Below are 14156 nucleotides of genomic sequence, written 5' to 3'. Positions count from 1 at the left end.
ATTTTATATTCCAGAACCAAGCCCACCTCTAGGAATACCTTTTAGAGCCACTGCTTTTCCTTAGTACCACCCAAAACTGATTTTTTGTTTAATTATCCTTGTTTTAGTCCCTAACAAACCTTCTTTTTGAATAGACTTCTATTCAAGTCCAGGCTCAACTACCTTGACCTTGCTTGAATTTTTGGTGCTTAATTCTGAATTTTAAATATATTTCTAGATAAAATGCTAACTAGCTAAAAATCATTCTTGATGAAAAACACTTGCAGAGGGGCCTGCAATGTGGCACACTAGGTAAAGCCATCACTGGTGACACCAGCGTCCCACACTGGAGCACCAGTTCAAGTCCAAGCTGCTCTGCTTTCAATCCAGCTTCCTGCTAACGTGCCTGGGAAGGCAGTGGAGGATGGCCCAAGTGCTTGGGCCCCTGCCAACCATGTGAGAGACCTGGATGAAGCTCATGGCTCCTGGCTTCGACCTGACCCAGTCCCAGACATTACAATCATTTGGGGAGTGAACCAACAAATGGAAGACCTCTCTCTCTCTCTCTCTCTCTCTGTGTGTGTGTCTTTCAAATAAATAAATAAATAAATAAATAAATAAATAAATCTTTTAAAAGGAAAAAAAAACTTGGGCCAGGCATTTGGTTCAGCAGTGAAGGCAGCACTTGGGAAGCCTGCATCCCATATTGGAGTGCCTGGTTTGAGCCCCAGCTCCTCCATTTTGGATCCCTGCTTATGCACACTCTTGGAAGCAGCAGATGAGGGTTTAAGTTCTTGAGTCCCTACCAGCCGTGTGGCAGGCACGGTTTGAGTTCTGAGTTCCTGGCTTCAGTCTGGCCTAGCCTTGGCTGTTGCAGGCATTTGGGGAGTGAACCTACAGATGAAGATTTCAAATAAGACAACAAGTGAATAAAATTAAAATTTATTAAAAAATATTCTGGGATCATTTGATTCTGTATACATTTTGGTTTAAACTTTACCCTTTGCATTTTGGTTAGCCATACCTGCACTCGTATCTACCATACACAAAATGAGATAAACAAATTTTTTCCCAGCCTCTATCTTTACAAGGTATTTCTCTTTACTAGGGGAGAGAAATGAGGGAGTTATAGAATGTTGATGCTATAAAAATGGAGAAATTGAGGCCCAAGGAAATAAAACTCACAGCCCCTCCATAGTCCTCATCAGAAGGTCTCTCTCTCAATGGGGTTTGTATCTGCCTTAGGGGTTAATGGATTATTGATTAATGTTCAGAAAAATGCACACAGGGCTTGTGTTCGCCAACGTGAGAGCGTCCTTTACGCCTTCTCAGTGGAGTCTCAGGACATTCGGGGCAGGTAAGTTTTCACTGAGTGCGAGGGTCCCAAGGGTGGCAGGATGCTAGCATTTCCAGTCTGACCAATCCAAGTGCCACTTCCTAGCCAGGGTGACAAAGGAAAGGCCCTTATGTATTCCTGAGCAACTCCCAAGAAGGCTGGACTGCCAGGATCTACAGCATCTAATGGGGTTCTGGGATCAAAGCAATGAGAAGTCCTTACCCTCTTCCCTACCTTGTCCACCCCAGCGACTTCTATGATACTCTCTTCCTTAAATAATCATTCCTTCCTTCTTTGAAATGTTCCTTGAGCATCTAGGAATAGCTACAAATGAGGTTTATCCACTCACCAGCTTCAGGTATACAGCACATGATGAGGCAGGAGGCAGTGGGGTCTCACGTGTGTCCTCAGCACACCCAGACAGCTACTTGCTACTCAGTTTTGGATGTGCAAGAACCCACTCAACACTTGCCTTGCCTTTCGGATAATCACTCCTCAATAGGATGCTAGCAGGGCCAGTTAACACGAATAGGATCTTCAGAGATCCTCTAGGCCAAGAATGTCCTTTGCAAACCAGAGCCTAGATATTAAGAGTTGTGCCCAGGGTCACACAGCTCATCCATGGCAGAACCAGCCCATGGCTCATTCTCTTTCCTCCACATCCCAGATCCAGCCTGCCTATAGGCCACTGCTTTTCCAAGGGTCATCCTGATCACGAAACCAGACCAGGACAGGGGCCCGGCACCACTCACACAGCTATCGGTTCACTCCCCAAAAGGCCACTATGGCTGGTGCGCTGCGCTGATCTGAAGCCAGGAGCCAGGTGCTTCCTCCTGGTCTCCCATGCGGGTGCAGGGCCCAAGCACTTGGGCCATCCTCCACTGCCTTCCTGGGCCACAGCAGAGAGCTGGACTGGAAAAGGAGCAACTGGGACAGAATCCGGCACCCCAACCGGGACTAGAACCCTGAGTGCCGGCACCACAGGTGGAGGATTAGCCTAGTGAGCCACGTTGCCGGCCAAGAATGCCTCGGTTTTAAGCCAGCTCAAATTCTTTTTTTTTTTTTTTTTTTTTTTTTTTTGACAGGCAGAGTGGACAGTGAGAGAGAGACAGAGAGAAAGGTCTTCCTTTGCCGTTGGTTCATCCTCCAATGGCCGCTGTGGCCGGCGCACCGCACTGATCCGATGGCAGGAACCAGGTGCTTCTCCTGGTCTCCCATGGGGTGCAGGGCCCAAGCACTTGGGCCATCCTCCACTGCACTCCCTGGCCACAGCAGAGAGCTGGCCTGGAAGAGGGGCAACCGGGACAGAATCCGGTGCCCCAACCGGGACTAGAACCCAGTGTGCCGGCGCCGCAGGTGGAGGATTAGCCTATTGAGCCGCGGCGGCCAGCTCAAATTCTTATCTTGGGCAAGTTGCCTACCCTCTCTGTGCCTCAATTCCCTCATTTAAAAATTGGAGACCAGTAATAACCAAATTATTATGATAATTAAATGGGGTGACAACTCTATAGCAGTGTCTGGCGTGTTACTAGTTGCCACTATTGTACTCATTGTCATCATCAGTTAGTTACGTTATTTTCCTTCCCTGGGAACTGAACCAGGGAAAGAAAGCAGCGGTGGTTCAATTGCTCCTGACCAGCATGTATGCAAAGGGACTCTTTGGAGAAATAAGGAATAACCGGCCGGCGCCGCGGCTCACTAGGCTAATCCTCCGCCTAGCGGCGCCGGCACACCGGGTTCTAGTCCTGGTCGGGGCGCCGGATTCTGTCCCGGTTGCCCCTCTTCCAGGCCAGCTCTCTGCTGTGGCCAGGAGTGCAGTGGAGGATGGCCCAAGTGCTTGGGCCCTGCATCCCATGGGAGACCAGGATAAGTCTGGCTCCTGCCATCGGATCAGCGCGGTGGGCCGGCCGCGGTGGTCATTGGAGGGTGAACCAACGGCAAAGGAAGACCTTTCTCTCTGTCTCTCTCTCTCACTGTCCACTCTGCCTGTCAAAAAAAAAAAAAAAAAAAAAAAAAAAAAAAAAAAAAAAAAAAGAAGGAATAACCTCCAATGGAAAAATCTTCCATGCTCATGGATTAGAAGAATCAACATCATCAAAATGTCCATTCTCCCAAAAGCAATTTATAGATTCAATGCAATTCCAATCAGGATACCAAAGATATTCTTCTCAGATCTAGAAAAAATGATGCTGAAATTCATATGGAGGCACAAGAGACCTCGAATAGCTAAAGCAATCTTGTACAACAAAAACAAAGCCGGAGGCATCTCAATACCAGATTTCAGGACATACTACAGGGCAGCTGTAATCAAAACAGCATGGTACTGGTACAGAAACAGATGGATAGACCAATGGAGCAGAATTGAAACACCAGAAATCAACCCAAACATCTACAGCCAACTCAAATTTGATCAAGGATCTAAAACCAATTCCTGGAGCAAGGACAGTCTATTCAATAAATGGTGCTGGGAAAACTGGATTTCCACGTGCAGAAGCATGAAGCAAGACCCCTACCTTACACCTTACACAAAAATTCACTCAACGTGGATTAAAGACCTAAATCTACGTCCTGACACCATTAAGTTATTAGAGAACATTGGAGAAACCCTTCAAGATATTGGCACAGGCAAAGAATTTCTGGAAAAGACCCGGGAGGCACAGGCAGTCAAAGCCAAAATCAACTATTGGGATTGCATCAAATTGAGAAGTTTCTGTACTGCAAAAGAAACAGTCAGGAGAGTGAAGAGACAACCGACAGAATGGGAAAAAATATTTGCAAACTATGCAACAGATAAAGGGTTAATAACCAGAATCTACAAAGAGATCAAGAAACTCCACAAAAACAAAACCAACAACCCACTTAAGAGATGGGCCAAGGACTTCAATAGACATTTTGCAAAAGAGGAAATCCAAATGGCCAACAGGCACATGAAAAAATGTTCAAGATCACTAGCAATCAGGGAAATGCAAATCAAAAGCACAATGAGGTTTCACCTCACCCCGGTTAGAATGGCTCACATACAGAAATCCACCAACAACAGATGCTGGCGAGGATGTGGGGAAAAAGGGACACTAACCCACTGTTGGTGGGAATGCAAACTGGTCAAGCCACTATGGAAGTCAGTCTGGAGATTCCTCAGAAACCTGAATACAACCCTACCGTTCGACCCAGCCATCCCACTCCTTGGAATTTACCCAAAGGAATTTAAATTGGCAAACAAAAAAGCGACCTGCACCCTAATGTTTATTGCAGCTCAATTCACAATAGCCAAGACCTGGAACCAACCTAAATGCCCATCAACGGTAGAATGGATAAAGAAATTATGGGATATGTACTCTTTAGAATACTATACCGCAGTAAGAAACAACGAATTCCAGTCATTTGCAACAAAATGGAGGAATCTGGAACACATCATGCTGAGTGAAATAAGCCAGTCCCAAAGGGACAAATACCATATGTTCTCCCTGATTGGTGACAACTGACTGAACACCAAAAAGGAAACCTGTTGAAGTGAAATGGACATTATGAGAAACGGTGACTTGATCAGCATAGCCCTGACTGTTAATGAACAACTTAATACATTATCCCTCTTAGTAGTTTTTTTTTGGTCTGTTCTACTTAATATGACTGGTTTAATTCTGTAATTAATACACAGTTATTCTTAAGTGTTGAAATTTAACTGAAATGTGATCCCTGTTAAACATAAGAGTGGGAATAAGAGAGGGAAGAGACGTACAATTCTGGACATGCTCAAGCTGACTTGCCCCAAATGGTAGAGTTAGAAACATACCAGGGGACTCCAATTTAATTCCATCAAGGTGGCATGTACCAATGCCATCTCACTAGTCCCAGTGATCAATCTCAGTTCACAATGGATCATAATGAAAGGACTAAGAGTCAAAGGGAGCACATAAACAAGTCTAGTACCTGCTAATACTAACCGATAGAATAAATAAAGGGGAGAGTGATCCAACATGGGAAGTGAGATACACAGCAGACTCATAGAATGGCAGATGTCCTAAACAGCACTCTGGCCTCAGAATCAACCCTAAAGGCATTCCAATCTGGCTGAAAAGCCCAAGAGAGTATTTCAGGCATGGAAAGCCAAGACACTCTGGCAAAAAAAAAAAAAAAAAAAAAAAAAAAAAAAAACCCTAAATGAAAGATCTCTGTGAGTGAGATCTCAGTGGAAAGAACGGGTCTTCAAAGAAGGAGGTACCTTTCTCTGAAGGGAGGAGAGAACCTCCACTTTGACTATGACCTTGTCTAAACAAGATAAGAGTCGGAAAACTCAAAAGGCTTCCATAGCCTTGGAAATTCATGACTGGAGCATAGGGAGATTACTGATGCCATAAACAGGAGTGTCAATTTGTAAAGTCAACAACAGGAGTCACTGTGCACTTACTCCTCATGTAGGATCTCTGTCCTTAATGTGCTGTACATTGAGATTTAATGCTATAACGAGTACTCAAACAGTATATTTCACTTTGTGTTTCTATGGAGGTGCAAACTGTTGAAATCTTTACTTAATGTATACTAAACTGATCTTCTGTAAAAAAAAAAAAAAAAAAAAAAAAGAAATTATCAATTCCCAACTTGACTCTCACTTGTTTCTGTGTGGGAGCAAACTGTTGAAATCTTTACTTAATGTATGCTAAACTGATCTTCTGTATATTAAGTGAATCGAAAATGAATCTTGATGTGAATGGAAGGGGAGAGGGAGTGGGAAAGGGGAGGGTTGTGGGTGGGAGGGACGGTATGGGGGGGAAGCCATTGTAATCCATAAGCCGTACTTTGGAAATTTATATTCATTAAATAAAAGTTAAAAAAAAAAAAAAAGGAATAACCTCCAATCTCCAGGTAATTCAGTTCAACTGAAGGTAGGTATTCAAATGCATAAATTCTGCCTGATTTGGTAAGAAAAATAAAACAAAGTTTATTCTTAAGAGGAAAGGAAAAGACCAGCTCATACCTCTAAATTTTTCTTTTACAAAACCATATTAGCTATTTTTTGGGGGGTCAAAATCACTCAGTCAAGGAAATGGAAAGGTAAGTAAATTGTGGGTTCTTCCACAATTTTTTTTGGTTAAGTAGAGATTTTTTTTGGTTAAGTAGACTCGGCTGCTTTTCTTCCCATTCGCCTGTTTCACTCTATGATGGGTTTTGGATTTTGATACAGCGGGGTTGACATCCTCCTGATTCCCTGGCCCTCCTTCTCCCTGCCTGGAAGACGGTCACTCCTCATGGAGGGCTCCCCGACACTTCCATGCCCTGCCCAGTACTGTCAGAGCCAACGCTTCCCATTAAACAACGAGTGGAAAGGTGAGCGCCAGTTCAAGTCCCGGCTGTTCCACTTTCCTTTCAGCTCCCTAATGTTGCTCCCCACCACCCTGGGAAAGCAGCAGGAGATGACCCAAGTCCTTGGCCCCTACCATCCACATGGGAGACCCTGAAGAAGTTCCAGGCTCCTGGCTTTGGCCTAGTCTATCCTTGACCAATGTGGCCATTTGAGGAGTGAACCAGCAAATGGAAGAACTCATTCTCTCTACCTTTGTCTTCCAGATAAAAGAAGATTAAAAAAACAAAAAACAAACAAACAAAAAACAAAAAAAAACAAAAAAAAACTCACCCCAGATCAAATAAATCAGAACCTCTAGGAAGATAACCTAGGCATCAGTATTCACTTTTCATTCCTTGGGTGATTCTAAGGTGGATCTAAGTTTGAGAATGGGTACTGTAATACTCTTATTGATGTTTTCATAGTACATATTTTTAAGTTTAAAAAAATCTTTTCCAGGCTGGCATTATGACACAGCAGGTTAAACCACCACTTTTGATGCTGGCATCCTATGCCAGAGCACTAGACCCTAACTGCTATGCTTCCCAACCAACTCATTGCCAATGCACCTGGGAAGGCAATGGGCTTACACCCTGCCACCCACGTGGGAGACCAGGATGCAATTCCTGACTCCTGCTTAGGCGTGGCCTGGACATGGCTGTTGCAACCATTTGTGGAGTGAACCAGCAGATGGAAGATCTCTCTTTCTCTGTGTCTCCCCGCCAACCCTCGGCCTTCCAAACAAATAAATAAATATTTAAAAAATATTTTCCATGGTAATCTCCAATGTTTTCCTTTGCACGCCAAAAATGTGGAGAATATTTTAACCTAAATCATATCCTCTCTGCTGTCTACTGCCATTTGCATCTACATTAATGCCACAATCACTTAATTATCCTTTAGGGAGACTGGATTTTGCCATTACAGATTATTTGACCCAAGACAGTAAGGGAAATTTGGCAAAGAAGGGGTTAAGCTTATAACCAGTCTGGTTGCATGCTGGGAGTTGTAGTACAATAGCACTGCCCAGCCAGGGAGGCGCTATTGGCCTCTGAAGAGGCACACAATATCCAATACTCCACAGAGCCCTGAGGGAGGCAATGTCTAACAATGTTTAATACTGCAGACATCAGAGTCAGGACGCCTGGGCTATATTATCGCATCCACTCTCTCTGCTTCTGGCAGCAGCACTAAACTTTCCTTGGGGGAACCATTCCTCTCCCATCCCATGCACTCTGGTGGGATCACAAGTCAGGGTGCCCTGCTTTCCCATAGTGAATGGGTAGGCACCTGACCGAAGCTCAGTCCATCAAACTCTCTGTCCTTTGGGGAAGAACAAAGAGATCAGAACTGGGTGTAGAGGATTCTCTGAGCATTCATATCCCTTAGCTCCAGCCACCTGGATGCCCACACTCTCAAGTTCCTGCATTTCTAAAGCTTGTTTAACCTTTCCTTGGATTCTGGGGGGGGGGGGGGGGGTGTCACTCCATCACCATGACAACAGGTCCTTTTATGCTTATGTTGTCACCCAAAAGGCTCCTAAGTGACAGCTACTTCTATGTAATCTTAAAGATCTGGCCCTCTGCTCACTGCCCTTCCCAGTGAATTCTTTGGAACTGTCAGTAGTGGAGTGCCTTCTTTGTGAGACAACTTCCATATGCACGATTACTAAACCTAACAGCAACAAGGCAAAGCTGGCATTAGGGCGTCTACTTTATCAACGTGGCAGACGAGACACAGAGCTGCTGGACAACTTGCCCAAGCTTACACAGATACTAAATAACAGAAACAATATTCCAACAGATCTAAATGCTGCTTTCGATCAGCAGGTGATGGTTATAGGAATCGGGACCATTTTTCTGTCATTTTGCGGACTCCTAGGCAGGGGTCTTTAGCAGCTTCCAATGTGTCTCCCTTTGGTGGGGTGAGGGTTATAAATCAATTATAAAGACACAATTTATACCACAGCCACAACCACAACCATGCACCCATGCACGCACACACAAGATGAATGGAAATAAAGGCTACACAAAGACACAGTTACCCACATGGGTTCAAGAACTCCAATTTTGTATTCATTCAAAAGTACTTCACAAGCACTTCATTTTTTTAAAAAGATTTATTTATTTATTTGGAAGGCAGAGTTACAGAGAGGCAGAGGCAGAGGCAGAGAGAGAGTCTTCCTTCCACTGGTTCACTCCAGATGACCATAACAGCCAAAGACTTGGGCCATCTTCCACTGCTTTCCCAGGTCATAGCAGAGAGCTGAATCAGAAGTAGAGCTGCCAGGACTCAAACTGGCACCCACATAGGGTGCCAGCACTTCAGGCATTAACCCACTGCGCCACAGCGCCGGCCCCCCAAGTACTTCACATTTTTAAAAAAAAAATTTTTTTGACAGGCAAAGTGGTCAGTGAGAGAGACAGAGAGAAAGATCTTCCTTTGTCGTTTGTTCACCTTCCAATAGCCGCCACGACCAGCGTGCTGCGGCCGGCACACCTTGCTGATCCGATGGCAGGAGCCAGGTGCTTCTCCTGGTCTCCCATGGGTGCAGGACCCAAGGACTTGGGCCATCCTCCACTGGACTCCTGGGCCACAGCAGAGAGCTGCCCTAGAAGAAGGGCAACCGGGACAGAATCCAGCGCCCCGACCGGGACTAGAACCCAATGTGCTGGCGCCACAGGCGGAGGATTAGCCTATTGAGCTGCGGCACCGGCCCAGTACTTCACGTTTAAAACTGTGCTTGTACCCAGTAGATTGACCCCTGACCCACTCTTGCACTTACTAGTTTCACAAACCCTGCTCCAGGGGTGGGTGTTTGGGCTAGCAAGCAGTCAGGATGCTAGTTAAGACACCTGAGTTCCCTAGAGAGTGCCTGGTTTCCAGGCCTGACTCCAGCGCCTGATTCCAGCTTCCGGCCAGTGCAGACCCTGGGAGGTAGCAATGGTGGCTCAGGTTCTTGGCTTCTTGCCACCCACGTGGGAGACCCGAGAGAGTTCCTGGCTCCTGGCTATGGCCTGGCCCAACTCTCACCATTGCAGGCATTTGGGGAGTGAGCCAGTAGATGGGAGCTCTCTTTCTATCTCTTTGCATCTCAAACAAATAAAAAATTTTTAAAAAAATCCTGATTTATTGAGAAAACTGCCTGCAATGACACTAATTTGCATGTCTGCGTGTTTGTAATAGGAGGCAAGGCTACACTGGGTCTTTTAAGACTTCTAATAATGATTTGTTTACTTGCACAATGTGTGTTTCCTAGGCCACACCAGCCTGCGGGGGAAAACTGGAACCAGGACCACAGCACAGGCTGTTCCTCTCTCCCTGCTTTCCTCGGCTCTTCGAGAACCGCTGGCACCTTCCCCACAAAGCCTCTCTTCCTGTCTTTCTGAGGGTGTCCTGGACACATCACACCCATGCTCCCAGACATTGTACCCACATACCTCCTCCTCCTCCTCTTCTGCTCTCACTCCCCGCTGGGAACATTGGCCAGTTCCTCTGAGGTCCGCAGGGCCATCACTGTCACTATCGCTGGGCCACCAAGGCTGAGCTGCTCCTGGGAAAAGAATTCCTGTGACTTTGGTGATGTCTGGGCCATGAGCCTGCTTGGGGACACTGTTTATCACATCTTCCCAGCAGCTCCTGTGCCTTGCTCTTCACAGGGGTAGACACATGCAACAGTACCCAATAACTAGAGAGAACCCCCTCTCAAGGTAGAGCCCTCTCTCTAATCCCCCTCCAACTTATCCACCATCACGAGCAGTGGGCTGAAAGACATCTCCATCCTCTATTCACAGCCTTCCTCTTCTTCTTGTCCTCAGGCCAAGCCCAGTGCTCTCACTCCGGCCCCTGCTGGCAAAGTTGCTCTTTCTCAGGGTGCACTCGCTCCTTCTGGTGGCGACGCCAAGCTGTCATCTGCCCAGAGACGCCTGCTTCCTAGAGTAAACTCAGACTTCAGCTTAACCTTGTTTTTATTGGAGAGTGTTGCTCCCCAGGCACCAGGAGTCACACGTTCAGAATTCAAGTCCTGTTGGAACCACAATGATGGTGAAGGAGGGGGAGAGGGAGGAGAGGGAGAAAGTAGAGGGGGAGGGGGAGGGGGAGCGGAGAAGGAGGGGAGGGGAGAGAAGGGGAGGGAGGGAAGGGGACGGGAGGGGAGAGGAGGGGGAGGAAGACTTTTTTTTTCCTGTGTTAGACCCATTCTGTTGCTTCATTCTTTCAACAGCTCTATGTGATGCGTACCGTCACCACTCTCTTCACTTTACAGAGGAGAAAAGCGGGGCTTAGAAGGCGAAGCAGGCCTGCGGTCACACGGCTGGCAGAGTGCAGAGCCAGCCCTGGCTGCTACTCAGCTGCTCCTCCAAAGCTCAGCAGGGCCTCTGAGCGGCCCTGGGCCTCCTTCCAGCTGGGCTTTCATCCTTTCTAGGCTGCTGTCCCGAGGCCTCTACCATAATCCGCAGGTGCACCACCAAACCTATCTAACAGCCTCGGAGTTGGGGGGAAAGCCCTCAGTCCCCACCCTCCCACCTCCCACGGCCCTGGCATGCTCCCCTGGGCCTTCCCAGCCACAGCCTCCTCCCAGGGCCTCTCAAGACCTGCACATAGTAACCTGTCCCCTGTCCCCTGAGCACCCTCCTCAGAACAAATCCTGAAGCCAGAAAGAAGTTTCTGGGGCCCCAATAGGCCATCAGCACCCCACATTATATAGTTAAACTTTTGCCTGATCTTAGTGGGTGTTTTGATTGAATAAAGAATTCAAGTCTGGGCTTTAAATGCCATAGAGAAAGAAAAAGTTACTGTCTTTTCAGAATGCCCATTGTAATTTGACCTGAGAGACCAGTCCTTCCACCCCAGCCTCTGCACCCCAAAGTCCTTTTTTCCACTTGAACTGACCAGCTGAACCACAGCTCAGCTGCAAAGCAAGCCGTATGGGCATGATTTCTTTCCCTTATTCATTTGCCCTCCCAGCTTTACCAAGTCAAGAGTGAAACATGGGATCCGGCATTGTGCCTGCAATACTAGCATCCCATATGGGCACAGGTTCCAGTCCCGGCTCCTCCACTTCCAATCCAGCTCCCTGCTAATGTGCCTGGGAAAGCAGTGGGAGATGGGGCAAGTGTTTGGGTCCCTGTACCCACATGGGAGAGTCTGATGGAATTCCAGGCTCTGCTTCATCCTGGCTCAGCCATGGCTGTTGTGGTTCTCTCTCTCTCGCTCTCTCTCTTTCTCTCTAACTCCGCCTTTCAAGCAAATTTTAAAAACAATCTTTTTTTTTAAAAAAAGTATGATGATTTTTTAAAAAGTGACAACTGCTCACCCCTTCTTGGACTGCATCTACATAGCACACAGCTAAAGGCTGATCAAACAATCTTGATATGAGGTAGACATTTGGTCTTGTGGTTAAGACTCCACTTGGGAAGCCTGCATCCATACCAGCTTGCCTGGGTTCAAGTCCCACTCCACCCTCAATCCCAGCTTCTTGCTAATAAGTACCCAGAGAGGCAGAAGGTGATGGATGCCCCCCCACGTGGGAAACCCAGATTGAGCTCCTGGTTCCTGGCTTTGGCCTAGCCTAGCCCCAACCAATGTGGGCATTTGGGGGAGTGAACTTCTCTCTTTTTGCTTTTCAAATAAAATTTTTTTTTCAAATTTGAAAATCATCTCTGTTATTTGATATATCCAACAGTACAGTAGAGGGCATGAGTTTTCCTGTTGGACTACACTGGTCATTTTAACCAGGTCTCTGCCACAGTGTTTCCCGTGCAGGGTGACGGCTCTGCCACCATCTCTCTGTGTCCCCTCTCAGTAGCCCAGTGTGCCTATCTGTGATGCACAAGGATCTCTGAGGTCCCCAAAACATCTCAGTCTATACTTTGTAATTACAAGATGCAGCATTCACAAGTCAGCTAATTTAGGGGGTGACTCTGTGAATAAAAAGGATCCCCCATAAAATTCTCACCCCATAATTATTTTATGGAGCAAGTCTCCACTGTGCACTTGGAGCAGAATTCCGTCTACAAAGTTCTGACTGTGGCCAGCGTTTCAGTGGTATTTTTACTGTTTCAAGTGAGGCTTGCCCAGAGGTCACAGTTCCTAAAATCACCACCACAGATGCCCTCCTCCATGGGGCCCGTGATAGCGAGGGAGCAGCAGAATCTAGTTTGAAAGCACTACTTCTCTGGACTCACATTATGATGTTTCTCCCTTTCTGTAAAAAACGACGCAAACCTGTAAAATACATTCACGACTCTTCAGAGACTGGCCCCGTGATAACAACCTACAAGTCCCTTTGAGACACAAAACAGGTGAGAGAACTCCTCTGCCCAAGCCTCTAGAGGCGTCCCCTCCATCCCCAGGTCAGGAGCAGGACTTTGCACATGCTGTTCCCCGCCTGGAACACTCTCGCCAGCCTCCTGCTTCCCCTCCCTCCTTCCAGTGGAGCTCAGCTCAGTCACGGCTTCTTCAGGGAACTGGCCCTTGACTTTCCTCCACTAGGCCAGGGCCCCTTCTTACATCTCTGAGGTGCCATTTGCAGTTCATTCGGATGAGTGTGCGGCCACCATGAACAGATGGTACCTCTGTCGCTGCTGGCGTAGGCGCTCTGCTCGTGTGTTGCACTCTGCCCAGGCCCTAGCTCTCTACCATTCTGGAGATCACAATCTTCTTGGGTAAATGGACAGTAAGGAAACACAAGAAGGAACACGACTCTCACTGTCCTTCCCCGACAGAACTTACCAGAGACTCAGACACGTGCGTGAAGTTAGCATGAGGCCAGCTGTGAGAGGGGCAGGGTAGATGACAGTGCACCACACTCCCATGCAGCATGAGGTTGTGGCAAATGCATACCTGTGCCCATCAGTCCTCTTAAGATCAGCCTCAGAGGCAGGAGGAGCAAGGACCATGGGCTCACATCCCGGCCTGGCTGTGCCTGTGGAAGGATGGCCACCTTCAGCAAGGTAAGAGGCCAGGTGTCTCGTGTCTGCCATCCTAAGGGTCTTCTCATCCACTCAGACTAGATCACCCCCCTCCAAGGTCAGGGTCTCTTGATTTTCGCTTCTCTAAATGCATGTCCTTTTCCAAGGATGCAGCTTCCTTCCAAGCACCGTCACCAGCACCAACACCATCAGCATCACCCTCCCCAGCCACACAGCCTCTGCCTTTCTGTTAATTTCCATCACAATCTCAGAGCCTCTCCCGCATCTTCTGCCTCTGCCAGCCAGGGGACTAGGCTCAGCCAGTTCTCGGCTCAGCCGGGACCTCGAAGCCAGATCTCCAGTTCTGAGTCCAGCATTTTCCCCATCGTATCCACAGCCTCCTGGACTGAGCCAGGCTCTTTCCAGAGCCCCAGGAAGCCAAGGTTGGCTGCCTCCTGCTGGCAGGGAGCTCCTTCCAGCTTCTGGTGTGGCTGCCAAAGCAGAGTGGGTGTGAGAAGTGAGGAGGGGGGGTTGCATACAGAGGAGCTCCGCGCCTCTACCTCCCTCCCTCCCCGTGGAAGGAGGTGATGGC

At 47.5% G+C, this 14156-nt stretch overlaps 1 protein-coding gene across 12 annotated transcripts in view; it reads right to left on the bottom strand.

Annotated features, from left to right (window-relative positions):
* Positions 1-14156, bottom strand: part of LOC100347176 (protein FRA10AC1) — a 103303-nt gene that overhangs the window by 88928 nt on the left and 219 nt on the right. The window contains exons 1-2 of one of the 12 annotated variants that reach the window (XM_070057596.2): positions 13386-13999; positions 10094-10206 (exon numbers count right to left, since the gene is read on the bottom strand). The exons of 9 other annotated variants lie outside the window; for them this stretch is intronic. The gene's annotated coding sequence lies outside the window, so the exon portion shown is untranslated. Of the gene's footprint in view, positions 1-10093; positions 10687-13385; positions 14000-14156 lie in introns of those variants that run through there. 2 more of the 12 variants (XM_070057595.2, XM_089314736.1) reach the window with 2 other exon arrangements.

The sequence above is a fragment of the Oryctolagus cuniculus genome, chromosome 15 (genome assembly GCF_051225735.1).
Source record: "Oryctolagus cuniculus isolate XC-2025 breed Fujian yellow rabbit chromosome 15, ASM5122573v1, whole genome shotgun sequence".
NCBI classification, from domain to species: Eukaryota; Metazoa; Chordata; class Mammalia; order Lagomorpha; family Leporidae; genus Oryctolagus; species Oryctolagus cuniculus.
This window is presented reverse-complemented; position numbering and strand designations above follow the sequence as displayed.